The 27376-nt window shown below is 55.4% G+C and overlaps 2 long non-coding RNA genes across 4 annotated transcripts; one reads left to right on the top strand and one right to left on the bottom strand.

Moving 5' to 3' along the window:
* Positions 1-732: 732 nt before the first annotated feature.
* Positions 733-8190, bottom strand: LOC103560274 (uncharacterized). The gene is made up of 2 exons (XR_547159.2): positions 7978-8190; positions 733-930 (listed from the first exon to the last, which is right to left on the bottom strand). It is a non-coding gene; the product is annotated as an uncharacterized lncRNA (long non-coding RNA).
* Positions 8191-8345: 155 nt separating this feature from the next.
* Positions 8346-27163, top strand: LOC139082976 (uncharacterized). 3 transcript variants are annotated; one of them, XR_011539398.1, is made up of 4 exons: positions 8346-10555; positions 10963-11218; positions 25886-26029; positions 26709-27163. It is a non-coding gene; the product is annotated as an uncharacterized lncRNA (long non-coding RNA). The 3 variants fall into 3 exon arrangements; XR_011539397.1 differs by lacking the exon at positions 8346-10555 and having other exon boundaries at positions 11000-11229; XR_011539396.1 differs by lacking the exons at positions 8346-10555; positions 10963-11218 and adding an exon at positions 15794-17705.
* The last annotated feature ends 213 nt before the right edge of the window (positions 27164-27376 follow it).

Genomic DNA, 27376 nt, shown 5'->3' with positions numbered 1-27376 from the left:
TAAAGAAAACCATCCCTTTTATAATAGCATCAAAAACAATAAAATATGTAGGAATAACTTTAGCCATGGAAGTGAAGGATCTATACCCTGAACACTATAAGACACTGATGAAAGAAATTGAAGATGATGCAAATAAATGGAAAGACATCTCATGTTCACGGACCGGAATGCCAATATTGTCAAAATGTTCATACGACCCAAAGCCATCTATCTATAGGTTCAAGGCAATCCCTGTCAAAATTCCAATGGCATTTTTCACAGGAATAGAGCAAACAATTCTGAAATTCATATGGAACCACAGAAAATCCTGAGTAAGCAAAGCAATCTTGAGAAAGAACAAAGCTGGAGGCATCACACTTCCTGGTTTCAAACCAAATTGCAAAGCTGCGGTGATCAAAACAGTATGGTGCTAGCACAAAAACAGACACACAGACCAACGGAACAGAATTCAAGCCCAGAAATAAATTCACACGTATCTGGTCGACTAATATTTAACAAGGGAGCCAAGAATACTCAACGGGGAAGAGACAGTCCCTTCAATCAATGGTGTGGGGAAAACTGGACATTCACGTGCAAAAGAGTAAAACTGAAGCCCGTGTCCTGAGGGGGCCTCCCCGGTGCCGGGCCCCGCAGCACAGGACGGCCCCAGGGAGTGAGCCGCAGCCGCGCCTGCCCCGTCCTCCCCAGGCAGCCCCAACCCAGCCCCACAGAACTCTCATGAGACAAGCAAAGGAAGTTTTCAACCCATGATTAAGTGCTCTTTTTACAAGTGTGGGAGAAATAAAAGTTACATGATGCTTTTTGAAGTGAATCCTCAAATTAAAGAAAAAAATTTTTTTTAACCATCGCTTTTTCAACCAGCACCTGTTTCTGTTCTTGCAAGAGCACAAAGGGTTGGAGTCACTTGAATTCGGTCCTCAGGCTGCTTTCCTGGAAAGGAAAACAGAGAACCTTTTAGAATAATAATTCAGTTAGCAACCCCGGTTTATTTCAGAGGAAGAATCTAAGGTTCCCAGAGCTGAGGTAACTGCCCACAGGCCACACAGCTGGTGAGAGACCAGCCTGCCTGGCTGCGAAGCCCATGGTCCTGCCCACCGCCCTGAAATGATCCCAGAAGAGCCTGAGGGCGGGAGACACTGCGCTGCGCCGTCCTCAGGCTCTGCCTCTGACCAGAAAAGCCAGATTTACAGGGAGGTGGTGAAACTCAGCTGCACCCCCACCCCCCAAAACATGCCACTCATCCAGGCCCTTCCCGAGGCTCTGCAGTGGGAATTTGTAATTTGTATTTGTTTTCTTAAAGAAGATCCTTCAGTTGTATGAGCTTCCGACCTCGTGACACCTGAACCCACCGCTGCTGACCAGTAACCACTCAGACAGAGTTGAATCTTAGGAGGAGGAGCCCCCAAAATATCTCCCTCTGTGTGGCTCTCTCTGGGCAGATGGACAGGCCTTTGGGGATGAAGGGAGCTCCCCGGAGCTGCTCTGATGACTCCTGGGGCCTGACCTCTGAGCATCTGGCTCCTAAACACACCCTCAATGGCATCCGCCCTTGCATAACTGGGGGGAAGCTTCCCCATCTTCACTGAGGACTTTCCATGGACTCAGAATCCCATCTGACAACCCAGGCCCAGTGATGAGCTCCTCCCATCCAGTCCACCCTCATGAGGGACCAGAGCTTCAGAGGAGCCAACCAGGCTGAGGAAAGAGGGCCAGGGGCCTGGGGAGCGACCTTATGGGAAGAGAGGAAGATGCGCCTAAAGCTCTGGGGCTTGGAGATCAAAGCTCTTGTGGACACTGGGACTAACTGGGTGTGACTAAGAGAAGCTTATTCTAAAAACAAGTTTCAACAGCTACTGATTTGGAGAAATATTCAGAAATAGACTAGACAGGACACCACGATTGTAGAGAACAGATGGCGGGGAGGCGGTAAGAATGACCTGGGTGGAAGGTGGTGCCCTTCACCGTGTGGGAAATGCTGGGGGAGGGTCCAGTTCACGGGTTGGAGGAGGGAGATGTGGAGCCGGTTTCAGACATTCTGACTCTGTGGGGCCTCCAGTTGGTGTTGAGACGTGCTGCCTGCCGGGCGAGGGGCCCAGAGCAGGGAAGAGCTGTGGTGAGACACTGTGGACAAGAGCCATCAGGCTGGGGGACAAGTAATGGGGAGGCCCCGTCCAGATCTCCTGAGGAACTCAAGCCCCAGCTGACGAGCTGGGAGCAGCTCGCACTCCTGCACGGAGCCCCAGCGACAGCGAAACTTCAGCAGCATCAGCTGAGCAGAAGGCCACACGCTCCCTCGACCTCCACACTAGCAGACCAGAAGCAGCAGTGAGCAGAGGAGGAGGAAGGAGAGCAGAGCTCGGGGGGGGCAGGGCAGGAGGAAGGGCCCTTGCTGGATGTGAGTCAACGTTTCAATCTGGATCCGGAAGTTTCTAGATCTTTCAGGACGACATCAAAGAACTGAGAAGAAACGCACAGTGCAGCCGGGACGTTTTCTAAGGCAATTCCATGTCTGTACCCACTGAGTTCAGACTGTTTGACAGCCAGTTATATCATTATGGCTTGTTTATCGTGGACAATTTTAGAAAACACTCGTCTGCAGAAAGGTGGAAATAAAAAACCAAGCGTGATCCCACCACTGAAAGAAAAGTATTCTTGACATTTTGTGGAAAACCTCCCGGTTTTTAATGTAGTTTTTTGATGACTTTTTATTTTGATGTAACTTCAAACTTGCAGAAAATTTGCAAGAAGACTACAAGGAGCTCCCACATGCTCTTCACCAATTGTCCAGTGGCCCCAGCGGCTTTATCCTTCTTTATTCTTCTCTCCCTTTCTCTCTCTCTATATAATTATTTCATAATATATTAAATATACTTTAATATTTTTATAATATACTAGTTATTGTGAATACTAAAATAATAAATTTTAACAATATACACATATATTTTAGACAGGCAGACATTTATTTCCTGAGGCATTTGCGATGCAGTTGGAGACATCACGCCCTTTACCTCTGAACACGGCAGCGTCTGCCTCCTGAGGATGGGGTGCCTCTCACACAGCCACAGTCTGCTGTTAGTGCCCTCGAGTGGTTCTGACTCCCAGCGCCCTGTGCCCAGCAGAGGGAACCCTGCCTGGTCTCTTGTGCCATCCTCTCACCTTCCCACGCTGTATCAGACAATGCTCTGCTGCTGTTCACAGGGTTTTCATGGCCATTTCTTTCAGAAGTAGGTGGCCAGGTCCTTCCTCCTAGTCTGTCTAGTCTGGAAGCTCCGCTGAACCCTGCCCACCGTGGGTGACCTGCTGGTGTTTGAAATCCCGGAGGCAGAGCTGTCAGCGTCACACATGACCACAGTGCCAGGACCCAGGGAATTGGCATCGATACTGTCATCCAAGTCACAGTCCTTATTCAGGTGACATCAATTGTCCTAGTAATGTGCTTTACAGCAGTTTTCTTCCTGGCTCCGCGGCCAATCCAGACGCTACGTCACCCTTCATTTTCATATCTCTTTAGTCCCCCTGAGTCTGTAAGAGTCTCTCAGTCTTCATCTTCCATGACCTCAGCATTTTAAAGAAAATGGGTCAGTTAGTTCATAGGACGGCCCTCAGCCGGGAGAATTCTGATGCTTCCTCACGCTCCAAGTTGCACTTTGGGGTACAAATACCCCAGGAGCTGGGTGTGTTCTCAGCAGGTCCTATCAGATGCCCACGAAGTGGGTTCATCCCACTGTCAGTGAGGCCGACATCCTCCACCCGGGGAAGGCCAGCCACCAGGAAAACTGGGCTCCCACAGGATACGCTGTTTTATAAACTGCTGTTTCACTTGACAATCTATTAGGAATGTTTGTGTCTTACATATTCTCATACAGCATCATTTTAGTAGACGCCTAGCTTCCCATTATATGCACATCATATTTACTATAACTTCTATCATTTTGCCAAATTTCAACATTTCGCCCATGTGAAAGTGCTCACTTCACCACCTGCCTCCTTACATCCTCCCCAACACAGGGTTTTGTCATTTTCCAAAACTTTTTGTTGCTTTAACTTGTAATCCTTTAGTTAGAATTTGACTTTTTTCATATATTTTGGACAATTCATGTAACTTCTTATCTTTAGTTTCCTATTCAAATCCTCTGCTAGTTTTCCCATCGAGTTTTCATGTACTGTTATAATTTATAGTTCCCATGGTTACTATCATATGAACAATTTGTAAATTCAGTTTTGAGCTCTTTCTGGCTTTTTTCCTTTGTGTGCGTGTTTTTTTAATTTCCAAATCGCATTTTCCTTACTCCATTTGTAACCACAGTGCATTTGTACTTGCATTTGTGAATTTTTTTTGCACACTAGTAAACGTAGTTGTAAATACTTGCTCTGTTTGAATTAATTGTGGTGTCATGTCTTCTGGTTGAAGAGCACAACCTGGAAGCAGTCCAGTGCATCGGCTAAGGGGGCAGGCTTGGGGTCAGGCCGACCTGGCGTTGAGTCCTGGCTCCCCGGGGTGGCTTTGGGTGGGTCAACCTCACGGGGCCTCAATTTCTCACCTATAACATAGGGTCGTAGTAGAGATTGAATGGGATGCTGCGTGAACAGTGCCTGCTATTGGCTCTTGATAGAGGTTGGCCGTCGAGCTTGTTCTGTTATTGGAACCCATCCCCTGAGGACCACGTTCAAAGAGACGCTGGTTCGCAAGGACGAGTGTAAAAGAGGCCTGAAGAACAGACACGGGTGCAGACAGAGAGCTGCAAAGAAGGGAGGCCGGCTTCCAGAGATGACATGGGAGGCCGGGGCAGAGAGGAGGAGTCGCTCCCACAGCCACACTAATGCTCCCCCACGGTGCTGGGCAGTTGGCTGCGGTGCTCCTCGCCCTCCTGACTCCTCTGGGCTGGGAGTAGGGGGGTCTGGGTGAATAAGCTGTCGTCATTTTGATGATGGTTCACTTTTCTCACTGCACAGACACCTGTCCCCTGGAGACACTCAGAAGCTACCTAAGGTCCCCAGATGTCTATCTGCTGGCTGCTGACTTGGAGTTGAAACCTCAGCCAAAAAGCACTTAAGAGCCTCTGACTGAGGGAAGATGACCCTGGGGCCCCTGAGCCCAGCGCTCGGCACGTGGAGCACGCATCCCCAATTCCTCACGGACAGCCACTGATCTGAAAGAAGAGCCGGCACCAGCCCAGCTGTGGTCCTGCTCACGACCCACGTGTGACGCTAGGCAAGCCCGGCACTCTTGGAACGTCTCTTCTCCTCTATACTGTCATGCTTTTTGGGACAACTTGCTCTCAAAGGACCCTTCCGACTCTAACATTCTCTGATTTTATCATATAGGATTTCGCATAACTGCTTATCCATGAAGCTCACACTCGAGATATTTGTACATCAGGAACCAAAACATGAGGCAGGAGACGCAAACCGCCCAGAGAAGGCAAGGCCTCCGCCCCTCGCCTCCCGTCCTCTGACCTGCTTTCCAGGCACTGCCTCCTGGCTGAGTGACCATGGAAGCTCCAGTCCGTCTGTGGCCCCCGAAGCCAGGCTCCTGAGGGCCTCCACAGCAGCCCTCGTGACAGACCCCAACCACGCAGATGCTGGTAAGAAGAGCCGAATTCTTTCCAGCCTCAAGATGGAAATTTACAGAAAATAATGTGAGATTTTTGTGGATAACTGCACATTCACCACCACAAATCGTACCATCGCAAAGACAGAAATGTAACCTTTCAGACTTGGGAACACGGCCCGGGAGTGACACAGTAAGAACGGGAGCAGTTTGGCCGACGACGGCTGTCCTGTGGTCCAGCAAAGGGAAAAAAATGAAGTTTCTAATTACCCAGCCACAATCCTGTATTTTGATGTAAAAGAGAGGAAACAGCTGAGCTCTGTTCTAGTCACAGACATGCCACAGAGTCGACACAAGAGCCTTCGGCTCAGACCACCGAGGAGCCCATTGCCGCCCCCATTGACGCCCCTCAGATGAGCCCTCCGGAAGCCAACAGCGGCCCCACTCCGTCCTCGGCCCATTCTGCAGGGGCAGCAGCGGCAATTTCCTCCTCAAAACTTACCCCCGAGCCACTGTGTCCTTTCTCACACAAATCTGTCGGGGCAGAAGGAACTGGGCTGGGCAGATCAAGTAACGACCCTTGTTTACTCAAAAATAAACAAAATCACAGCTCATCCACACGGGCATTTCTATCTGGCCCCCCTCCCCCCCGGATTCTGTGCTTTCTGAAGCTCTGACACATCCTTCATCTCCTCCACTGGGGCTGTGACGTCGGCCAAGATCTCACGTTGGGGTGCAACAGGAGCGACTGGAGCTTCCATCCTAAGATTTTTGGGGCACAGCTAATATCCCATCTCAAGAATTTGTCAGAAGCCTCAGCACAGACAGTCTGGCATGAAAGGAGGCTTATTCCTAAAAACGGCATTTCTGCTTGGGAAACGCTTAGCTATACCTCAGTTTCCCTTAGGTGCTGCAGGTGCTCGAGGCTGAGTACTCTACAAGGCCCAGAGGGACGATCATTGCGGTGCTTCCTGTCTCAGGATAGGAGCACCCAGCGCAGCTCCTGACCCCAACCACACTGGCAGAAACACGTGCCCCTGGCCCAGCCTGCCCGGGTTTTTCTAGTCATTTGCTTTACTCAGGATGCGTGGCCAGGAGAATGAGACAGACTGCACCGCGCGGGCGCAGAGAAGAGGAGAAGAAATTTGGAAGCAGGAATGAGGGCTCCTCTAGTTGGAGTTGGCTTGCCCCCCAACACCACGGACACTTGACGTATTATTTTGATTTTTGTCTTATCTCAACAACAAATCATTAAAAAATCAGCTTATCAGAAAATATAAAATGAAAAAATATTAACGTGTGGTTGTGATGTTCCCCTCCCCACAGCACAACAGCAAATCCCCTCTCTGGCACATTCTCCTCTGGCTTCTTCTCCTGGCGGGGGGATCCGGATGCCCCCCGGCTCCTGGGCTTCTCTTCCGGCAGGACGTGGTCACATCTTAATCACAAGAGGGCAAAGTGATTTGCTCAGTTGATTTGGAAAAAGGTAGGAAAATCGCTTACAGGGAAAAGGAGAGGCTGAAAGGCGGGAGGAGGAGGGAGTCAAGCTGGAGCAGAGCTGGACTCAGGGCGGCTCTCCCAGGCGCTGGCGTGAGGAACCGAGAAGCAGGTGCTTAGGGGGAGCTCTGCGACGGGACAGCTGGGAAGAGCGAAGGTCGCAGGAGCCAGGACCCGCGAGGACCCGCGAGGCGTGAGGTGTCCTCTGACAGTCTTCCAGGGACCCCAGGAAAGATTCGGAAAGAGACCTGGAATCTGGGTCCCCGCACCTGGTGGAGCTCTTGCTTATTCCTCAGACACTCGTGAGAAGCTGCTCCAGAAGCCCTTATCGTGACCTCCCGGTGACCTCGCAGGCCTCGGAAGTCCTAGGCGGCCAGTCCCCTCTCAGTCCCAGGGTCCAGCAGCCTCCTCGAGGTGAACCCTGACTTTGTGCCGCTGGACCGAGGAGGCGTCTTAGCCCCTTCCCCTGCTGCAGAGGAGCCCAGCGGAGCGACGGGAACCCTCTCCGCCCGGGGCGGGAAGCCCAAGGTCAAGGCGCCTGCAGGTCTGGCGAGGGCTTCCCGGCCACAGACAGCCGTCCGCTGTGTCCTCAGTGGCAGAGGAGCAAGGGGGCTCCCAGGGGCTCCTGCAAAAGGCACTAACCCCATAGGGGCCACCCAAAGGACCTGACCGCCTCCCCCAGGCCACCTCCTCACGTCACAGGGGCCAGGTCTGCACATGCGGACCTGGGGGACACGCATCCGGTGTGCAGCACGCACTCGCTTCCTGCATATTCTGGGGCACAAACCGTGCAGGGGACTCGAGCCCCGGCAGCTTCCCCTCGGTGTGCTCTGGAGCCACAGCCTGGCTCCCGGGAGGAGAGAACAATACCAACGCCGTAATGATAACGGACTGCGCCGTGCTGGGCGCGGGCTGAAGGCTTTACCCACCTGTCTGCTTAACCCTCGAGGAAGCCCCGGGGCACGGAGGAGGGAACCGCGGCTCGGAGACGCTGAGCGTCCAGGTTCACCCGGCCTGTGAGCGGCCGCATCAGAACCCCGACGTTGCCTCCCCCGCGGCGTCCGGCGTCTCCTCCGCCGACGGAGCAGCTGCTCGCCGCGCATGCGCCTCCGCGACAGGCGCTCGAACCGGGCCGGGTCCCCAGGCCGCGCGCCGTGATTGGCGGAGCGCGGAGCAGTGCCCGCCCCCCGAGTCCCTATTGGCTGCCTCATAGCTGTGTCCCCGCCCCCCAGAGTCGGCCAAGGCCTGAGCGCTCTGATTGGCTGACAGGCAGGGGCGGGGCTGTGGGAGGGCCCTCGGGAGAGCGGAGGACCGCGGGGCGTCCGGGAGGGAGGGAAGCAGACTCCCCGGCCCGCTGGGGTCCCGGGCCCGGCGGTGTAGCCCCAGGAGCCCCGCATCCCGGGACCCTCAGTCCTGGCGAACCAGGACCGCCGGTCGCCGGTCACCGCCGAGCAGCTGCCGCTCCCTGGACTTGGGTCCAGACGTCCGAGGGTGTCCGAGGGCCTCTAAGCCCCAGGACTCGCCCCCGCCGAATGCGAGACCCCGAGCGGCCCGGCCCCGAGCGGAGGGTCAGCGCCGGGTCAGACCCCGGGCCCGAGGACCTTCCGGGCGGAGGGCGTTTCAAGCAGCACAGGGTCCACCCACCACTGAGCAGATGGGGCCCTGGTGTCCCACGGCCTCTGCTGAGACCGGCAGCCCGCGCAGGGGTGGGACTGGGCTCCGGAGCCGCACCCTCCGCTTCGGTTCTTGATTTCATCGTGTTTGCTGAGGGGACTTGTTAGAGATGCAAACCCCGGGCTCTGAGACCTCTGAATCAGAAACTCTGTCTCAACAAGTCCCTCCGGCGATGCTGATGCTGATGCGGGGCCAAGTGTAAGAATCGCTGCTCCGAGGGCGTGGATTTTCCAGAACACTGAACTCCTCCAACGCCGTCCCGTGACTGTCGCTCTCCGTCCCAGGCCAGCGGGACGGGCAGCCGCAGCAACGGGCTTCGGCCCTGGGCCCCGGGCATCCAGGGGGAGTAGCCCGGCTGGAGGGAGTGGGCAGGGGGCGCCTTCTCCAAAAGGGACATCTGTTTAATACTACCCTTTAAGACAAGGTGGAGAGTGATAGGGCGACACTGAAAAGAGGTTGGGCAGGCGGCTGAAACTGGGCGGTGAGGTGGGTGGAGACAGCAGGCGGAGGGTGGAGCCTGCTTCGAGCGATAAAGTCCCACCCCCAGGCCTCCCCTTTGGGTGCACTCCGTGTCATCAGAGTTCCAGAGCAGCGTCCTCAGGAACAGTGCTCCCTCGACAAATTGACCGCGGAGAAAACTCCTGGAAGCAGTTTACCCAAACAGATCGATACGTAATTTCCAATGAGCAATTTTCAATTAGATCCTCAGTTTGCCGTCTGATCGCTCGCCTGGAACCAGCGGAGGCCTTCGCTCGGTCAGCGGCCGCGCACAGCTGACTCTACAGCCGACGGCAACCTGGGCGCTCGGTTCCATCGCTGCGGCCAAACAGAGGCCTCGGGGCCGTCGATCCTGACTGGAGCGATTTTACCCACCAGGGGAATCTGACAACGTCTGGAGACATATTTGGTTGGCACAACTGAGGGATCTACTGGCATCTAGTGGGGAGAGGCCAGGGATGCTGCTAGACATCCTACAATGCACAGGCCAGACAGCCCATAACAAAGAGTGCCCTGGCCCCAATGTCCACAGGGCTGAGGCCACTGTGGGGGCTCCTCTGCCCGGCAGCCACGGTCACCTCCCCGACTGTCTCTCTGCCTCCAGCCTCACTCTGAAGGGCATCTTTGCTCAGGACACACCTGTGCGCACACACACGCCCATTCCCAGCACCCACCACCCGCAGTCCAGACTGCCAGGCTCTGCAAACCTGGGCCCCGTGCCCATCCACTTCTGTTTCTCCACCTCACTCCAGTCCCTGACCTGCAGTCCCCATTCCAGGGGACTCTCAAACTTGACTCTGCGTCAGAATCTCCTGCACTTGTCAAAACACAGGTCACTGGGCTCACTCCCCAGAGTTCTGGACTGTGTGGGTCCACACCTGGCTGCAGAATCTGCCTTTCTTCTGGAGGATGCTGCTGCTGCTGCTGGTCTGGGGACCGTACCTTGAGAACCACTGTCCTACACCAACTTCCCTTCACCTCCCATCCTGTCCCGAGGCTGTCGCTTCTTCCCAGGATGCCCTTGTCCTCTGTCCCATACACACCTGCGTTCCACCCTCGAGGTCCAGCTCGATGCCACCAAGTTGTCTCTGACGCCCGAGTGGAAGTGATGTCTCAGCCGCTGCCCTCAGCACTGGGCCCCTCTCCACGGCCACTGATTTTCTTCTTTCACTGGACAGGCACTGGATACATACCTACCAGACAGGAGCAGCTGAACAAAGTTTAATCAAAGGGACCATTGACAAAGATGTGGCAGGAAGAAGGGAAACTAACAACGTGGGCGAAGCGCCTCAGAGCCAGCAGCCGCTGGAAGCCACGACTCCTCCTGGGAGCAAGGTGGGAAGTGGCTCCTGGAATCTGGAGAGGGTCGCCTGACAGGAGCTGTGGCCTGGGGAAGAGGAGCACAGACCCCGCCAGAGGGTGGGCTGGCAGGGCGGGGGCTGGGAGAATAGACACCCTGGCCTCTCTCCCCTGCGCCCAGTGATGTCCTGCTCATGCCTCCCACTCCTGGACCCACCAGGAGAACAGAGGGCGGGTGGAGAAGGGCGGAGAGAGGAGCTGGGGGGCAGACAGCCTCCAGCTCACGGCTTCTCTCCCTACTGCGAAATCCCAGAGTGCAGAATCCATGTCGGACCACACCGGGATCCACGGCAAGCCCAGGCCTTGGAAAAGAGGGTAGATTATTAATCAATGTTTGCTGAGTGAGTGTCGGCTGGTGAGCATGTCTGGTGATTAATTTTCAGACTTTTTATTGGAGCTGAACCACTCGAAGAAGCTTCTCAGAACATTCCAAGAGCGTTCCTGGCTCCACAGGAAGACCTGCGGCCAAGCTCCCGCGACACAGCTGGGAACCAGCTCGTCGCCTTTCCCGCAGCATCCACCACGCCCACTTACATGTCACCTTGACTTTCGAGGCAAAGACTAGAGAGGAGGGACAGGTTTCCAGCAGTCGAAGAAAACACGGAGAAACAGGATCAACGGCAGTGACACTGATCTCTCGTGAGTGAAACGTAAGCAAACTGAGTTTAAAGGGAGAAGACTGACTGCAGGACACACTTGCATTAGCAGTGGTCACGGGTTCAAATTTATGTAATTCTTGTAAGTATCGAAGAAAAACAGCTGGAGCTTAAGAGAGAAGTGGTCTTCCACTCTAGCTCTGCTGGGCCCATTTATCAAGCACCTACTGTGTGCTGGGGACTCTGCTAAGTGCTTTATGTATTTTATTTCATTTAATCCTCACAACTAGCGTTTGAGCTACAAACAGGTAAGATTTCCATTTTTACAGATGTCGAAACTGAAGTACGGAGAGGGTCCTCAAATCTCCCTGGTTCTCATAGCTAATGAAAGGCAGAGTGGGAATTTAAATCCAGACTTGCCTAATTAAGTCCAATTCTCACTAGAAAATAGACGGTTAAAAGTTGAAACATTAATCACCATAAGAATTCAATTCAGTGACTCTATGGTGCCATTTTACACCTCCTAAATTGGTTAAACACTTATTTTTTTGAGGAAGATTAGCCCTGAGTGAACTGCTGACAATCCTCCTCTTTTTGCTGAGGAAGACTGGCCCTGAGCTAACACCTGTGCCCATCTTCCTCTACTTTATATGTGGGACGCCTGCCACAGCATGGCTTTGCCAAGTGGTGCCATGTCTGCACCTGGGATCTGAACCAGCGAGCCCTGGGCCGCCGAGAAGTGGAACGTGGGAACTTAACTGCTGCGTCACTGAGCCGGCCTCAAGTTAAACACTTTTTAAAATGTATTATTATTCAGCCCCAGTGCTGCTGACCCATTGGTAGAAGGTGCCCTCACATAGCTAGGCTGCGACTGGTGAGGCTCCTCTGGGGAAAGCCACCCAGCAGAGCCTGTCGGAAGCCACGCCCACGTTCTCAGAGTCCCTCCTGTGATGGGAAGGCTGGTCATGGTCTGAGGGGCATTGGCTCTGCTCTCTGGGCAGGAGGGAGACGGAGTCTTCAGATATGGGACCAACTGTGCTTCGTGTCTGTGACCTAGCCCCACCGAGGAGCAGCTTCCTCCAAAGGATGGGGGTGGGGCAGGGCACTGGTCAGCCCACTGGGCTGGATCAGGGACAGGATGGGGTCCTCCTGAAGCCCTGGGATGGTGTGACTCAGGGACCAGGACCAAGCAAATGGGCACAGCTGTGTCCAGAGCTGTGTTTGTCCCATCCAGGCTCTCTGACCCGGCCACGGCCGGTCCTGGAGAGGACAGACGTGGGTTTCCAGACGGTGGGCAGGTGGAGAGGGTGGCCGGTGGAGGAGCTGCTCTGCTGGCCTGACGCCCCTTCCTGAGCTGGAGGAGAGTGGTCTCCTGCCACCCCTGCTGGGGGCAATGGGAACCGCCCCCATCCCGACTTCTGGGGCACAGCAGGAGGTGCCTGCTCTGGGCCCCATCGGCCTTGCCTGAGCTGCGTCTGTATTTCAGCAGGGGCAGCGACCTGGGGTCCTGTGGTCCCGCTCTGTCGCTCACACACTCTTCCGTCTCGGGTGAGCCACTTGGACTCTCGTGGCCCTGCCCTGTCAACACAGGTGCCAGTGTCACAACCCCGTCATGCGACAACGCACGTGACGGGTTACTAAGGGCCTGGCATGTAACAGGGACTCAGCAAATATTCGTTTCTTCCTTTTCCTTATTTTTATCCTCCCCATAAATTAGGGAACACCTCTTTGTGGTCTTCATTTTGTGCCGTGAGGCCACCTCATTTGGGGCTTTAATCTCCCTCACGTTTTTCTTAGAAGGTTTCAGCTCCAGGAGCATCGCCAGGTGGGCAGGCTCCAGCAGAGGGGAGTGGAGGGCCGGGACCGGGTCTGCACAGGGACCCAAAGGCGGGACGGAGACCCGAGGGGCACTAGAGGCTCCAGGAGACCCTGCCCGGCTCTGTCATCAGAAGCTGGAGGTGTAGGGGTCTGAGCTGCTTCACCAAACTGGAGACCCTGGAGGCAGAGAGGACCGGGCAGGGAGGAGCCCAGTGCGGCTCAGGAGGAAGAGGAGGCAGCTCGACAGAGGCCCAAGGAAACCCTCTCAGATGGGGAGACAATCACAGCAACAGTCGCTGCCACTGACCAAACGTGCTGATGTGACAAGGACGTGATTCGGGACCTCAACCAGCGTATTTCCATCTGTGGTGACGTCTCATGCCAACCCAGCAGACCCCGGCCTGGAGCCTGCTCTGGATGCAGAGGGGCCCCGTGGTCCCGGGGTCCGGACCTCGGGAGGCATTGTGTTCAAGGAGCCTCTTCAGACAGAGGAGGGAATGGAGCTGCCCCTGCCTCCTCCCCACAGGCTGGGAAGGAAGAGAGACGGGACGGGTCAGATGCGCATCACGATGCCCCTGCAGCCCAAATCCCAGGATGCAGGGGCTGGATGCCACATTGGGTTTCGGGAAAAGCCAGAGTGGAGGACGGCCAGCCTCTGGACTCCCGGAAGAGACGTCCTCCCAGGGAGCCCCTCACCTTCCCAGGGAGCGGCCACACAGTGATGACAGAGACCCAGCGGGTAGGTCAGAGGGAAGGCCCGAGTGAGAGCCCTCGGCCCTCCTTGGGCCTGGAGGGGACCAGAGAAGCCAGGGGATGAGAAAGCCACCGGTTGAGACCCAGGACCTGCCAGGGTAAGGGGTGGGGTGACCCCACCATCAAGGCACAGTTTACAGAGGTCAGATGGAGAGTGTGTCTGAGACTCAGAGGCTGTGCCACCATGCGGAGCAGGCGAGGGCCGGGTCAGGAAGGGAGAACAACTGGGCCCCAACCAAACAAGAAAACAAACTTTAATCTCCACCTCCCAGGAGACAAAAGCCAAAGTAGCCGCGGGGATCCTGGCCTCCACCTCGCCTCTCTCTCTCTCTCCAGTTCTAGCCGCTCCCATGCTCCCCTCACAGCTGCTGCCTGGCCCTCCTCAGGCTCTCAGTGATGCCACGCCCCATCCAGCCACAGGGCCTTTGCATATCCCATGTCACTTCCCCTCAAACTCAGCCTCCACTCCAGATGGCACTGCCCCAGGCAGGTCTTGGAGCCCCTATGTGCTCAGCCCTTGAGAAGCAGTCCTCATGGTGACAAAGTCCTCTCTCCAGGCCACCCAGAGCCCAGGAGGCCTGAGGCTGCGAACAGGCAGGGCCGGGGTGCGCACAACCTGGCTGTGCCAGTAAGATCCTTTTTTATCATGATGGGAATTCTGTGGTTATCACACTGTTTGGGGACAATGGGACCTGGGTTCACAGTACCCAAGTGTGTGGCTGCTGAACTGCCCTGTAGATGACTCTCCCGGGTTAGACGTGCCCCTCACCTTCCCCCGGGACAGTGGGGTTTGTTCCCAGCCCCTCTCTGGGCTCCAGAAAAGCTGGAGCAAACTGGAAACACCCCAGAGCCTACAGAGAGCGCAGACGAGCCTTCCCAAGACCACTGTCAGGCCTCTGCCTTCGAGCTGCAGCGGGGGCCTGGTGACCCCCGCCCAACTCCACGCCCGTCAGGAGAGGGAGCAGGTGCCAGACGGGCAGCCAGGGGCTCAGACAGGATGGACGAGCCTCCATGCCCCCCATTTGGTCCAGACCCTTCTCTGCCGAGGGCCTGCCTGTGAGCTGTAGGACGTCCAGCGGTGTCTCTACCCTCTGCCCACAAGAGGCAGCGGTGTCTCCAGAGGTTGCAGTGTCTCCCAGGCAGCATCATCCAGGCTGAGAACCTGTTCCAGGTTCTCCAATAAGGGACCTGTCTGAAAAGCCAGGAGAGTCCAGAGCTGCGGACGGCAGCTGAGGGTTCCACCGTGTCGGCACCGTCTGGTGCTGGGCAGTTCCCGTGTCCGGGCCCTGTTCTGATGGGAGCTTCGAAGCGGCCACCAGGCCGGTCCACCGGGTCCCTGCGCTGGGGCGGCTGCCCAGGGCCTGGCTGACAGTCCACAGGAAACAATCCTGTCACCGAGGGACAGTTAGTGAGACGTTTTCCTCCTGGAGGTGCTGGCCCCTGAGTCATTGCTGGCACTGCACTCCTCCCCCGCTTCCCCCCACACCCTCCCCCAACCTAGGCCTTCAGCCTGTCCACCCTGGGCTTGACCTCACGCTGCACAGCCTCTCTGGCCACAACAGAGCCGCCTCAGGTGGTGCCCACCGGCTCGCACACTTGCTGCTGTGACCTCCTTTCTCTCATGTCGCGGAGTGGCTGCGTCCCAGGTTGCAGGGTTACAGCCTCCGGAGCCGCCCGGGGCCACGTGCACCCCCGCGCCCCACAGGCTCTGACGCTGTGGCCTGGACTCCTGACTCAGTGGATCCATTTTGTACCCTCCTCCCGCTCCGGGCGCTCGCAGCCGCGTGGGTAGAGCTCCTGGACTCAAGACCCCCACCCTGGTTCTGGAGCTGGGCTCTCGGGTACATGGGGGCTCCCTGTCACCGGCAGAGGTGGACAGGCACCGGGCTCAGAGGTGGACACCCCGCCACCCGCCTCCCAGGTCCCGCCACACCCGGGGTTCCCTTGTCACCTGCCTAGAGCTCCACCCCCAGGCCCCTCGGGCCCCCATCCCGCGGCCTCACGGTCGTCCCGGCTCCTGGCTCCAAGGGAAGAGGCTTGCTGACCTGCGAGCCCTCAGAGCAGCCCCCATGCTCCCGGGTCCTCCCGCCCCTCCCACCTCCAAGCGGTCCAGAGCCACCGTCCCCAGCCCACCTTCCCAGCAGCCATCCTCCCGCCTCCTTTTACGAGAGAACAACCCCAGACAGAGCTGGGGCCCCCCAAGGGCTCGCTGCGTGTCACAGATGACCTCTCCCTGTCGCTGCTGCTGCCCCCCAGGCTATGCCACAGTCCCCTCCTGCTGAAGGACCACAATATCTCTCACCTTGGCCTCCCGCCTCCCAACTGGCCACCTCAGAGCAGCCAGAGTGAGCAGCTGAAAACATAGGCTAGCTCTGGTCACCCTGTCTAGCATTGTGCAGGATGTCCATTCCTCTGAGGAAAAAGATCGAATTCCTCGAACGTCCTTCCAGGCCTTGCCTGCTCTGCCCCTTCACAGTCCAGGCGGGGCCTGGCACAACCCTCCCCAGGCCCTCTCTGCTCTGGCCACGCTGGCCCTCTCTCAGTGCCTCAGACCTGCAAAGCTTCCCCTGCCACAGGGCCTTTGAACATGCTGCTCTTCCTGCAGCATGATTTTCACACCCATCCTGGCCTAGATATGCTCAAAGGTCACTTTCTCAAAAGAAGCTTTTCTGATCCCCCAGGAGGTCAGTTCCTTTGACAGACACTCTTTCCTTCAAAGGCACTTACGCTGGATGGCTGGAATGTCTTCCTCCCCAACTCAGCATGCTCTGTTTTGAGCACCAGTATCCCCTGAACACCTGGCACAGCAGGGGGCACGTAGCTGGAACTCAGCCAACGTTTCTTTGTTGACCGAATCTCACCTCAATCCTTCACCCTCAGCGGGCGTCTCCCGTCCTCTCTCCCTCTCTGCCCACACCCCACACCCCCGAGTCCGTCCAAGGGGAGCTTTCCACCTCCGTGCCCCTCACCACACACCCAGACAGGCTCTCTCGTCGGAACGGCACCTGTGCCTCAAAGTGGCTCTGAGGCCCGAACTGGGGACTCCAGAGCTGTTACCAAGCATTTGTCCGAAAGCTGCGAAGTTCCACGGGAAGCCGGCCCGGGGGCATTTCCTGGAAACCACTCGCTTCTCTGAAGGAGAGTAAGTTTAATGCTCACAGCGTCCTCTTGGTCTGGCTGGAGGCGCCTCGTGGGCTCTGCTTTTCCGAGCTTTCCGGCTCATCTGCGTCTGGGGGCAAAGGCTGAGGGACTGGCCGGCCTGCGTCTGACCTGTCACACTGCCGTCCAGCCGTACGACCCTGAGGGATCCACCCAAGTTCGCTGAGCCTCAGGCCAGCGCCTGTCAACGGGGATGGAGCCAGCACCACCTTGTCCAGTCGGGGGCAGCCTCGCGGGGCGTCTGGGAGCGTGCGGGCCGGTGCCTGCGTTCAAATCCCAGCTCTGCCGCTCGCTGGCTGTGGGACCTGGGGCAACTTACTACACCTCTCTGTGCCGGGTTTCCTCATCTGTGAGATGAGCGCCCACCTCAGATGGCTGTCCTGAGGCGTTAGGGCGCCCGGCCGAGAGTGAACTGTTAACGTTCTGGAAGATTAATTGTGAAACGCTTGGTGCGGTCCCGGATCCCAAGGGCCCAATGCGTGGCAGCTGCTGTTATTGCAATGTACTCCCTATTTGCCGAGAGCTGGGGCATCAGGGCTCCCTGAGTCTGCCTGTTTGTGCACACGCGGCCCATGCGGAGGACTCTCGCAAGAAGACCTGGGAGAGAATTGCACACCTGTGCGAAGGCAGCAGAACATTGGTCTACTCGACCCCTCTCTGCCTCCTCGGCCCCTTCATCTGGGGGATTGTCTCAACCAGGGCACAGCCAAATCTGAGACAGCCCACCTGAAGATGGAACACAGTAAAGCAGGAAGAATTCCTTCGACTCCGATTTTAGAAGTCCAACTTCGTAGATGGAGGTAAGCAGAGAAAAACTAATAGTCAATCGATAATACTGGCCTCTCCTTGGTTCCAAGTGTGAGTGTACTTTCCAGTTGACAGTAAGAAGTCGGGAGTGTAGGCAAGTTTGACCCACATTTTCCTATTTGGTGCAAGATGACAGCCCTGAAGTCAAGAGCCACAGGGAGGCAAGGTCCAGGGCCAGGCTGTCCAGGCTGAGGCCTCCCCTGGACCACTCCAGATCCTGGCATCCACGCCACCTGCCCTCTCGCATCACAGCCGTGATGTGGGACAGCAGGAGAGTAGATTCCCGTGGACAACAGTTAGGATCGGCCCCGGATGCTTACGAGGGCCTCATGGATCAAAGAGCAAAAGTGATGCAACAAGTGAGGGCTCGTCAATGATTTAATTGACCACAAGCCAGCACCTGCATTACACTGAGCACGTTCTCTGACCCATCCGTGCCTCAGTTTTCTCATCCATCAGAAGGGTTATTTGGCAGTTATGCTGATGTTTATGGAGGCAATCCGTATTAAATGCTTAGAATGGAGTCTGGCACATGGTAGGAGTTCAAAAAATAACATTTATTAGCATTATTACTGGTATTATTCTAAAAATGCTGAATCACCACGTGGAGGAATAAGTACCTTTTGTATGAGATAGGGACCCGTCTCAGAAAGAATCCCTCAGGCAACATCATGTGCTCTTTTCCTCGGCTTCCACCATGACTGTATGAGGGCATCTGCGCTCTAAGAAATGTGTTTCTTGTATGTAAATAATGTCAAAATCCAGAGGGAACGTGACCAAGGGTCACTCCATCTAATGAAAGAATCGGTATCTGTGTTTGTGTGTGTGTGCGTCCCAAGAGCCCGTAAGATTTGGAAAATGCACCATTACGTATAAGCAGCACTTCTCTAGGCCGCACCACCCTCTGGCTCCCATCCGTCTGCTGTTGCAGGTCTTGGGGCCTCGGGTCTCTGCCGTCTCTCCCAGGTGGGCGCTGGAGGGACGAACGCTGTGGAGCCCACGGTGTGTGGAGACTGAGCTGTGTTCTGGGCAGGACAGGAGAGGAGTCTCTGTCCTCTGCACCACGAGGAAGGAAACGGCACTGGCTCATCTCCCAGAAGGCAGCTTTCTGTGTTCACTCACCACCTGCAATGGGTTCACGGGAGGCTGGTCCAGGAGGTAGCTCTGAAGAGCAGATCCTAGTGAGCTCAGAATCGCACCCCCTCCTCCCCTGGTCGTGGTCCGGGGCAGCGTTCTCAAACATCTGCGTGCACGGGAATCAGCTGGAAAGATGAGGGGCCCATCCCCACTTTCCTGTTCAGCAGGTCTGAGGTGGGGCTGAGAAGCTACAGTTCGGACCATCCCACAGGTTAGTCGATGCTGCTGGTCTGGGGACCGTTCTGGGAGGACCACTGATCCAGGTCTTCATGACTGACTCAAGGTGTCCGCCAAGTCCTCCTTCTGGAGTAGGATTCTGGGACCCAGGCCGTGTGCCCCTAGGTCACCTACGTTCCTCCCCCGCCTTGCAGATGATCCTGGGGAGGAGTCAGCATCCAGCTGAACTGGGTGCTTACAGCTGGTGACGGTGGAACGGGGCGTGGTGTGTGCACCATTCTGGGAACCCCGCAAAGGGGAGGGGTGTGCAAGGGGACGCTGAGGGTGTTACCGAGCAGGATCTACAGTCCTCCATCTTCAGATATGCTCCCTAGGCCCTGGGGACTCCATGGGCTCCGCCAGGAGCAGCGGCCTCTCTCAGGGCCAGATCTGAGGCTCCTCTTCCTCCCCGCCCCCTGCCCTCCACTCCTGCCGCAACAGCGCAGTTCCACTGGCTTGCTTGTAGGTGGGAATGTCCACAGTAGATTTCTTTTGGAGAAAGCACTCCGTGGCGAAAGTCAGATGAGTCCAGGACTGCACCCTCTCCGTGTGCCCGTTTAAGGATGAGCAGACATCGCTCAGGTTTCCCTGCCGAGGAGAGGGGGATGCGGAGAGGACAGGACCTCAGTGGTGCAGCCACAGCTCCTGGGAACCTCGGGGGGGAGGGCGGCCAGGCCCCTGGACAGGCCAGGTTACTCGGAGGCAGAAGTGAGATGTGTTTAGGCTCGGAGGACCGGGGGCAGGGGCTGAGCACAGGGCTTCAGTCTGGTGAATTCACAATCCTCTCCACCTCCCCCTACCCCTGGGGGGGGGGGGTCTTCGCCTTTCTCCTCCTTCTTTTCTTACAATTGGCTCATTGTCTCCAGGGTTCTCCATTCAAATTCCTGGAGGACCTGTCCTCAGTTTTCCTTGGCCTTTTGACCTGTGGCTGTAACCGTGTGGTCAGAATGTGCCCAGTTCCGGGCCAGGAGTGTCCTGGGGCCCTGCCCTCAACAGAGGCTGTGGGGGGCGGACTCCTGATTCTTTAAGCAGCTCTTCCCTGATGGACTTTGGGACTTTTCCCCTTGGGGGCATCACACAGCCCCGTCTGGATATTTTGTGCACTTGCAAGAGTGTTTCTGTAGGAGAGATTTCTAGGAAGGCGCGAGGGTTTAAGCGTATGACTGTTTACATTTTGACACGTTTGCCAAGTTGCGCAGGGCCACTTCTCAAAGCTGCTGGTCCGTGTCAGTCAACAGCTACCAGAGGATGTCCGTTTCCCCTCTAGCTCCACTGGCCTCGTGTCCAGTTATCAAGTCTCACTCTGCCACGACCTCTGGATTGACTCAATGGAAATACAGCCACCGCCACCAGCTTCTTATAAAATAACGGCAGTGGGGGTCTCTGAGGAGGTATGGGTATGGCAAGGAGCTAGACCGAGCTATTTGTAGGGGATTCTGAGGAACTTATCAGGAGAAAAACAAAGAAAGCAACAAAAACAGTTGGTTGAATGAGTAAAAGAAGGGGAAAATGGTTCTGTATAGAGCTGGCGAGGCCATTTGAATCCATCCCAAGCCTGGACTTTGGTCTTACGGAGAGCAGGGTGCCCAGGAGCCACCTCAACACTCAGAAAAACCCCAGGACACAGACCTTTCCAACACGACGACACGAAGAGGAAGAGACAAGAACACTCCACCTCCACAGCTTCGGCAGCAGTGAGGCTCAGTGAGCGGGGACCACTGGCAGGGGACCTACCTGGATGCAGGTGAGAGGCGGCGATGAAGCGACAGTTGTGGAGGAGGAAGCTGTGACGCCCCCAGCTGGGTCCTCAGAGCAAGCACATCTGACCCGAGCTGGAGAGGCCGCCAGGAGCTGCGTATTCAAGGGAGGAAGCCGCCTAAAGGATCAGGGCCTCGCACGGTGACCCTTACAGCTGGTGAACTCTGGGTATGTGGGGAAGGCCCCCTGCACACTCCTAAGAAATGTCAACCTTTTCTGGAGAAGGAAGTCAGTTCTCAAAGAGAGAAGACCAGAGGGCGTCTCAGACGTGAGGTAGCTCTGCCTTTTCAGGGAAATATTTGACCAGTAGGCACCGCTTTTTCTGTTCCAAACTCCATCCCAAATGCTAAATCCTTTTTGAAGGACTGAGGGGATGCTGGTGGTGGTGGGAGCAATTTAAAAACACTTCAAAGCCTGTGAAAACGACCAAAAGAATTCACCTGTAATTCACATTCTCAAAAGTGAAGTTGTTTTAATAAAAGAAAACATCTTTGGAAAGGGTAGCATATAAAATAGAAAGTGTGTATTTCAATAACCTCAAGCAATACGCGTAACAGAAAAATTCTCCCAGCTCTGATTTTTCTAGACACTCTTTAAAAAAGATAAAAGAAGGGGAGTGAACATTCATAACTAGACATTTCATAAGGTCACTTTTTTTGAATTAGGGCAAATAAAAAAAGAACCATCTAAATCTGATGTTCAAACGACCCTTTCCAGTTTGACTCAGGCCTCTCTCAGAAGTACATTTCCAAGCGCCCCAGATCTTTGAGGGGGGCACACCGTCCCTCCCCTCCTTCACCCCCACTGAGTCTGAAAGGCAAAGTGTCTGCCTCCATGCGGCAATGTTCTGTCCAGAACAAGTGCTGTGCAGATGCTCTTTTTCAAGCTAAATAAACTTTTCTCCTTTGACCTTTACTTTCTCAATCCTAAAATAACAGTGTACACATTTGGACTTCAGAATTTCTCTGTTTACTCTAAGGTGGAAGGAAGTTAATTATCCAAATGAGGCCTTGCAAATTTTACTTAAAATTACTCTGAAGATGAATAGTGTGCACTTTCATTTGTAAATCAAGAAGCAGTTAAAAACTTCAAACGTGAGAAGCGTCGTGTAAATAAGCGTCAGTTAGAACCTCGATGCAGAGGCTCAATCTTGAGCGTGCATGGGAATCCCCGGTGGGCTTGTCAAAGAGCCCGCCGGGCCCTCGCCCCAGAGTCAGGCTCCAGAGGTCTGAGGGCCGTGGGGATGCTACGTCGCCCACAGGCTTCCAAGCAGCGCTGATGTTGCTGGCTGGCCAGTGGCTGCACTTTGAGAACCACTGCGCGACAACACGTCCCCTCTACTGAGATCTCTTTCTTGTAAAGATGGAAGGGGGGCGTCCCAGAAGCCCTGGGATATTCTCGATGTGGCTCCACCTGACGGAACGTGTACTCTTGAGGCTCCTCAATGCTCTTCCACCAGGACTTACCGAGCATCTGCTGTGTGCAAGGCACAGACCTTCCAGAAGCTTCCAGATCAGTAAATGGGCGAGATCTGTTCACAAACCACTACCACACTTCCCAGAACATCCTCAGGAAAAGATAAGTGTATTTGGCTGGCAGAAGGAAGGTGACATCCTCACAGAGACGGCTTGGAGGATGGAGCAGAGACAGGGCAAAGGCGCGGGGACGTGAGGACCCACCAGACAGGACAAGCAGGAGGCAGCATGACGGACAGTGTTGTCTTGGCCAGGACTCCTCATTGCTTGTGACTTAAACTCAACTCAAATCGACTTCAACACAAAAAGCGGAACTTACCGCCTCCCCTAACTGGAAAGTTCGGGGCAGCATGTCTACCGTGCAGAAGGCAGAAGCTCCAGGGAGAGTCAAGAAGCTGGTCGCACATCCTCTCAGCTCTGCTTTCAGCTACTAGCTGACTCTCTGGTGGGGTCCAGCCACGTGGAGACAGACGGCCACCGGCAGCCCCACACGTTTATTTCACCAGCACGGCAACCCAGATCAAAGACACTGTCTCCCAACACACTGCCTCTTTATCAAAAGCCCCGCAGCTGACATGCACTGGACCCTGCTGGTCACGCATTCTTCCCATGAGGCCAGGGGACTGAACGTGCAGATCGTCCCAGCCTGGGTCATGGGCAGGTGTCGTGTGTGGTGCCGTCAAACCCACTCACACCTCAGGGAGTGGGTAGAAATGAGGTGGTTTCCCAGAAGAAAAGCAGGTGTGTTCCCAGAAGGTTTTGGTCTACGGGGTATCGTACAGGGAAAACAAGTAAGAGTCGCCACACGTGTGAACAGCCCAGAGTTGGGACCACAGGTAACCGTCAGAGGGGGAGCCAATCCAACCAAACGGCCACACTCACTTCTCAGGCCCTTTGCCAGCAGACTTGGAACAACCTGGCTTCTAGCCTGAGTCTGGTCCAGGGCAGCATCCTGGTCCTCGTCCCCTCTGCCTGCAGCCTCTCTTCTCTACAGCAGCAAGACCCCCACAAGGGGAGCCGTTCAGCTTGGGAGGTTGCGGTGGAGAAGGGCAGTGGCGGGTCCGTCTAGACCAGGCCTTGAAAGCCAGTCTCTGGTGTGTGTGTCATCACCAAAGGTCTGGTCAAGGCAGGGCCAGCGCAGCCTCTGTGCAGAGATCTCCCACAGCCTTGAAGTCCACTGTTGCTCCCCTAGAAGGCCCTGGGCCTGCCCTGTGCCTCGTGGAGGCTGCTGTGCACTTACCAGTCAGAGCAGGAGCCACTGCTACTCATCACATTCCTCCTGCTGCACCAGTTCCACTGAAGACCAGGCTGCTGAGCCGCTCCCCATGGTGGGCTCCCTGGAAGCCCATCCCTGAGTGACTACCGTGCCAGCACTGCCGCCTCCAAGGCCCTCTTGTGCCCCTTGCTCTTTGACCAGGGCAATGAGTGGCCAGAGGCAGAGGCGTTGGGGCAGCCACAGAGGGCCGGCGGAGGGAGCCTCGGCTCCGGCAGTGAAGGCAGCACCACCAACGGCCATGGTGAGAGCAAGGCCACGCAGGGACGCTGGTGTTTGGCGGATGTGGCTTGATGGAGAAGGAAGAGTCAAGTGTGTTGGTGAAAGTGTTCGCAGAGACTATTGTTGGGGCCCAGGCTGGAGGCAAAGAAAGTAAAGCCAAAAGGGGGTAAAAAACGTAGGAGGAACTGGTGGTCTGGCAGAGTTGTGGTAAGACTCACGGCTTGCCGGAGTGGGGAGACAGAAGGCACGGTGGGGTTCACACCTTCCAGGCGAGGAGGTCCAGGCCCGTGGCAAGGCCCAGAGTAGCCACGAGTGCCACCTCCGGAGGAGATGGGCAGGCAGGAAAGGGAGCTGGTCCAGAGCGTTCAGGAACTGGGGATGCTGGAGAGGCCTAGACAGGCAGGAGGCTGGCGTCCCAGCTGGGCCGAGCCCTCCTCCAAGCAGCTCCTCCTCCCACTGAGACAGCGACTACTGCGGACTCGCCAAGGACGAAGGCAGTTCCACGGCCAGGTGGCAGGCTTGCCCACTCTGCCTCAACCAGAGTTATCTGCTTTGCTATTCTGTGAATCCTATCAGTGCTGTGCAGTTCAACCAAAATGTTCTGTTTTTTTCTTTAAAAAGAACAGAAAACTATTTTTTGGAAAAAATTCTACAAACGGTCACTCAAAAATTAATAAATCACAATTCCTCAAGATCCCTGATTGTGCAGGAAGGTAAAAGGGCCTTTAAACTTGGGCGCCGAAGGCTGTTTCTTTCGGAGAAATCAGTGCGATCTGGGACAGCAGGACCAGGGCTGTCACACCCTTCGCCATGAACCCGAGTCACACAGAATCACCGGGTCCCTCACACCAAGACCCTCCCTGGCCTGGGGGCGAAATGGCCCAGGGGAGGGGCCTGCGGTGGACACAGTCGTCCAGCGCTCTGGGCTTTCCTCAGTAACGCCAAGAAGGCCCAGAGGAGGGGAGCTTCCTACCGCTCGAGATCAAGCCTCCAGTCTCCAGCCCAGGCCAGGCATGTCCAGCCAGGAGGGTGCTGGCCCCTTTCTGTCGGCCACTCTAGGGAACCCTCACTTCTGCTCCGCCTCCTTCTCTGGCGAGAGCTGTCTGCCTCCCTGGGTCTGCCACACGCAGCTCTGCTCTGGGCCTCGGGGCAGGTGCACCACGGTGTTATGGGCACATGGTTCTCGTTGTCCCCAGGATGGAAACCAAAAGACACAACAACAAGAGTAGAGAAGCAAAAGTTCATCAGCTCATGCACAGGAAAGGCACAAGGGAGCCGCTGGGAAAGGAAAGGCAGGTGGCCGGCTCGTTAGGGAGCGGGACTGTGGGCATTTATTAGGCAAAGGCTGGGAGGAGCGCCTTGTCGCGGCAGGTAGAGGGGGCTGTGCTTGTGGCTCCGCTGTCACGTAGCAGTTACTACACACGACGCGTGGGTCATGCGCATGCTAACTCTCCGCCCTGGGTGTGATCTTACTACGCTGATGGGGCCAGGGTCACCTTCTGTGGCTTCCTGGGGGCTTGGCGCATGCGTGAGCCCGGGAGCATCCAGAGGCTGTGGAACGTGCATCTTGGTGGCCTGATTCTCCCAGCCTGCCACTTGGTTAGGGCCAACCTTGTTACGCAGGGGGCCGTGCAGATGCCCTGGCTCGCTAGGCTGGCCCCGTCTCAACAGGGTTAGAAACCCTCTCACTCCTGGTTGCAAAGTCCCCAGAAGACACTTTCTCAGCTGCAGGCTCCGTCTACAGAGCACAACACTCAAAGGCAGGCTCAGCACTTCCTTTGCTTGGTTGGATTGACATTCATAATCTTCTATTTTTAGAGTCTGATCTAAATCCTTGGCTTTTATTATTAATTTTATCAAATTTTTTCTAGCTGAGAAAGTTTCAAAAGAAAAGATGACTGTGACTTCACAAGGGAACACCTTCTAACTCCCAGATGTAATGACCTATTCGTCTGGAAGGCTCTGCCTCCCGAGCCTCACGGCTGTTGGAAGACAGGAGAGAAGGGGCATTTCACACCCAGTTCCCTGTTCTCAGTCAAGTACACAGGTTTAACCCAATTTCTGAAATCAACTATTTTTCTAAACCTTCCAGCCATAAATGTGAACCAGTACAGATGATGATTCCGAACCCGGGACACGGAGGGCATTACCCAAGTTCGAGGCACAGAACAGAAACACCAGCTGCCCCGAGGGCTGAGGATCCGACCTCTACTCAGACATCTCGTCCCGACACCAGGTGGGTGGCAGTCCCAGAGCCCTGTGATGCCCTGGGAGCAGGGCTCACCAAGAGCGCAAGCGGACGAGAAATGGACCATGGGCTGAACTCCACTCTCATCAGGCCCTACATTCCTGTTGGATATGCCCAGGGTCAAAACAGGAGATGGGTATTTCCCCTCAAGTCCATGGAAAGTGACCCAGGAAGCAGACCCCTTCCAGCCTCCCCTGCCCTGGCCCACCTCTGCCCCAGGGTTGGCTGAGAAAAGGCATTATGTTGACTTCGCCTGTGCCCGTCCCCTGAGCAGGACAGCCCCCTCTGGACCTCAACGCAAAGAGTCCTCCAGAGTGTGAGGGTCCTGGTTTTGGCGCTTCCTCAACCCAGCCTTCCTCACTGCTCCTGAGGCCTGTCCATAAAGGACTGCAAGAAGCCAACCCCACCGAACAACCCCACTTCCACTTTGGGACTGACGACTTCTTGGTTCACTTCCACTGAACTCAACACGTGAGGCTGGGGCTGGGCGGCCCTGAGCAGGCAGTGCAGACACAGTCTCAAAGGCTGCGGCAAGCAGGCAGGGAATCAGCGGCTGGGGTCCCGGCAAGAATTGCCCAATAAGGGAGACCGCTCACATGGAGACTGGCCATACCCTTGGCCGGGCTGTCCTAGTCACTTCACCGCTCACTGTTCTCTCCCCCAACAGGAAGAAGGAAGAGAGGTGATCTGTCACCCTGGTGAGTCCTCCCACACCGGCACAGCTGCAGCCAGGACGATGGTGAGGGAGCCCCAGCACTCGGGGGCTGAAGCCCTTTCTCGACCAAATGCAGCCTTTGTGATACAGCGCAGTCTAACAGCACTTTTTACAGCACATCTGGCAGTTGGAACAATGTTACTTACAAATGCTATAAATCCATGTGCTAGCTTTTCCCATGTTATCAAAGATTCCAGATAAATCACTATGAACATCACTCCTCTAAATTAATCCAGCTATCAGTGTCTGCTAAACTTAGACAGTGAGTCATCTGTCCACACTTTCCCAAAGTCTGGGTCAACTACACTTGACCAGGGCCTTAAAGATTAAAGATAAAATGCCTACAACTAGTATTAACAATGACCTAGTTTATTGAAAAAACCCATTAAAAGCATGTCAAAAACAAAGTCTGGTCTGATAATTTTACGTGTTTTGAAAAGAATCCGTCTTTTAAGTGGCTATAAAAATTACTAGCACAACATCAAAAATTACAAAATCTAGTTTTGACTGAATTGCATTTGTTCCTTACGTGGGGATCTCCCCAAATGAGGCCAATGAGGCAGCTTCAGAAAAATCTTCACAGTAAGGGCAGTAATCTCAAGCACATTAGTTACTATCCC

The sequence above is a fragment of the Equus przewalskii genome, chromosome 1, assembly GCF_037783145.1.
Source record: "Equus przewalskii isolate Varuska chromosome 1, EquPr2, whole genome shotgun sequence".
NCBI lineage: Eukaryota > Metazoa > Chordata > Mammalia > Perissodactyla > Equidae > Equus > Equus przewalskii.
This window is presented reverse-complemented; position numbering and strand designations above follow the sequence as displayed.